Here is a 3,490-nt window from a genome sequence, read left to right as displayed (position 1 = left end):
ATACCGGTCGAAGTTACTATCGAAGATGTTGCCAAACAGGAAATGGAAGAAATACTGAAAATCATCCGCAAGAGTGATTTTGATGTGGTAGAACAGTTGGGGCATACTCCGTCTAAAATTTCGATATTATCCTTGCTGTTATCTTCTGAGTCTCATGCCAATACATTGATAAAATTCCTGAAGACCGCTCATGTACCTCAGGAGACATCTGTCGATCAGTTCAAAAACTATGTTGCTAACCTGACTGTTGACAATGGCCTAGGCTTTTCCGATGCTGACCTGACACCAGCAGGAAAGAATCACAATAAAGCTCTACATATCTCCATTGAGTGTAAGGGAATCACTTTGTCTCATGTGTTGATCGATAATGGCTCTTCTTTGAACGTGCTACCGAAAGCTGTGCTCGATAAACTTGACTGTAAAAGCATTGAACTGAAACCTAGTGACGTTGTGGTGCGTGCTTACGATGGTGCGAAGAGTGTTGTCCAGGGTGAAGTGGTTCTCCCTATCAAGATAGGACCTCAAGTCTTCAACACTACCTTTCACGTAATGAACATTCGTCCTGCCTATTCCTGCTTGCTGGGACGCCCTTGGATTCATGAGGCAAGTGCTGTAGCCTCGTCTCTCCATCAAAAGCTGAGGTATCCAATAGAGGGTAAGATTGTCACTGTGTGTGGAGAAGAAGAGTATATTGTCAGTAGTGTGCATACCTTCAGATACGTCGAGATGGATGGTGAATTCGTTGAGACTCCTTCTCAGTCATTTGAAGTAGTTCCTCCGACTAGTCCTGTCCTTAAGCCAACCTCCCGTGTGCCCAAGGTTATTCGTGCTCCTCCTGCTATGATTTCTCTGAAAGATGCTCAAGCCGTGGTTGAAGATGGTGGTCGTACTGGCTGGGGTCAACTGATCAATGTACCGTACAAGTCTGATAGATTCGGCCTGGGATTTAGCTCTGAGAAGGTAGTCAAGGATCAGATTAATGCTGTAGAAGAGGCTGACAGCGATTGCAACCTGGATAGCTGGATTTTCCCAACGATTGGTGACGGACTCAATAATTGGAAGGCTGAAGACACTATCCCGATTTCCTTTAGTCAGGAGTAATTGTTTTTGTCTATTTTAGTGTTGCAAATTTTTAATTTTTACAATTGAACTTCTTAAAGCATTGTGTCTATGCTCGGGGCACAACAGCTAATTTGTTAAGGGTTTTGTCATTTTCATAAGCATATTCACATTCAATAAATCAATGGACTTTTTGCATTCAAATATTGCGCTCTTTATCTTTCCTGTCATCTTCCAAACAAGCTATGTTTTCTTACACACACTCACGCAAATTGCAGATCCATACCCACTCTGGATCCTGTTGATAATAGTTCTACTACTGTTCATTATGACTTTGAAAATCCGATCTACCAAGCCGAGGATGGAAGTGAGGAAGATTGTGAAGTACCTGAAGAACTTGCCAGACTGTTGCTGCGAGAAGAAAAGACTATACAGCCGCATGAGGAATCAATTGAGACTGTAAATCTGGGTACCGAAGTAGACAAGAAAGAAGTCAAAATAGGAGCAGGCTTGGAAAACAGTGTCAAAGGAAGATTGATTCAGATGTTACATGACTATATAGAGATTTTTGCTTGGTCTTATGAAGACATGCCAGGACTGGATACTGATATAGTAGTGCATCGTTTGCCAACGAAGGAAGATTGTCGTCCTGTCAAGCAAAAGGTTCGGCGCATGCATCCTGAAATGTCTGAGAAAATCAAAGCCGAGGTTATGAAACAATTTGATGCAGGTTTTCTGGCCGTTACTTCTTATCCTCAATGGGTTGCTAATGTGGTACCAGTGCCAAAGAAGGATGGTAAGGTGCGAATGTGTGTAGATTACAGAGATTTGAATAAAGCGAGTCCCAAAGATGACTTTCCACTGCCGCACATTGACGTTCTGGTAGATAACACCGCTCAACACAAGGTATTCTCATTCATGGATGGATTCTCGGGTTATAACCAGATTAAGATGGCACCTGAGGACATGGAGAAAACTACGTTTGTGACGCAATGGGGCACTTTCTGTTATAAAGTAATGCCATTCGGTTTAAAGAATGCAGGGGCAACGTACCAACGTGCTATGGTGGTTTTGTTCCATGATATGATCCATCATGAAATAGAGGTATATGTGGATGACATGATAGCCAGATCTCATACTGAAGAAGAACATCTCGATCATTTATACAAACTGTTTGAGAGGTTGAAGAAATACAAGTTGAGATTGAACCCGAACAAATGCACCTTTGGAGTAAGATCCGGTAAACTCTTAGGCTTTATCGTCAGTGGTAAAGGAATTGAGGTTGATCCGGCTAAGGTGAGAGCTATTCAAGAAATGCCAGTTCCTCGTACAGATAAAGAAGTCAGAGGTTTCTTGGGACGTTTGAATTACATTGCCCGATTTATCTCCCATTTGACTGCTACCTGCAAACCCATCTTCAAATTACTGAGAAAGAATCAAGAGATGATATGGAATGATGAATGTCAAGAAGCTTTTGACAAAATCAAGAAGTATCTCCAAGAACCTCCAATTTTGATGCCACCAGTTGAAGGAAGACCTCTAATCATGTATTTGACCGTGTTAGAAAATTCAATGGGGTGTGTGTTGGGGCAACATGACGAGTCTGGTCGAAAAGAGCATGCCATATACTACCTTAGCAAAAAGTTTACCGACTGTGAAACAAGATACTCATTGCTCGAGAAAACTTGTTGTGCTTTGGCTTGGGCTGCTCGCCGACTAAGACAGTATATGTTGAATCACACCACTTTATTGATTTCTAAGATGGATCCTATCAAATATATATTTGAGAAACCTGCCCTCTCTGGAAGAATAGTGAGATGGCAGATGATTTTAACAGAGTATGATATCCAGTATACTACCCAGAAAGCAATCAAAGGAAGCGTGCTAGCTGATCATTTAGCTCATCAAGCGGTGGATGATTACTAATCTATGAATTTTGAGTTCCCGGATGAGGATGTCATGCTTGTTACTGATTATGAAGAACCTGGACCGGATGAAGGACCCGAACTGGGATCCCGATGGACTATGGTTTTTGATGGATCTTCTAATGCATTGGGCAACGGTGTTGGTGTTGTAATCATCTCCCCCAAGGGTTGCCATACGCCTTTCACTGCTAGACTATGTTTTGATTGTACCAATAATATGGCTGAGTATGAAGCATGTATTTTGGGACTCAGAGCTGCTATAGACCTAAGAATCAAGTTTTTGAGTGTGTACGGAGACTCAGCATTAGTAATCAGTCAGATCAAAGGAGAATGGGACACTAAACATCCAAATCTCATCCCTTATCGAGAGCGGGTGTTGACATTAATCCCATACTTTGAAGAGATTACATTCGAACATATTCCACGAGAAGAGAATCAGTTGGCAGACGCATTGGCTACCATGTCATCTATGTTCAGAGTCAGATGGGACAGTGAAGCTCCCAGGA

The sequence above is a fragment of the Lathyrus oleraceus genome, chromosome 2 (genome assembly GCF_024323335.1).
Source record: "Lathyrus oleraceus cultivar Zhongwan6 chromosome 2, CAAS_Psat_ZW6_1.0, whole genome shotgun sequence".
NCBI classification, from domain to species: Eukaryota; Viridiplantae; Streptophyta; class Magnoliopsida; order Fabales; family Fabaceae; genus Lathyrus; species Lathyrus oleraceus.
This window is presented reverse-complemented; position numbering follows the sequence as displayed.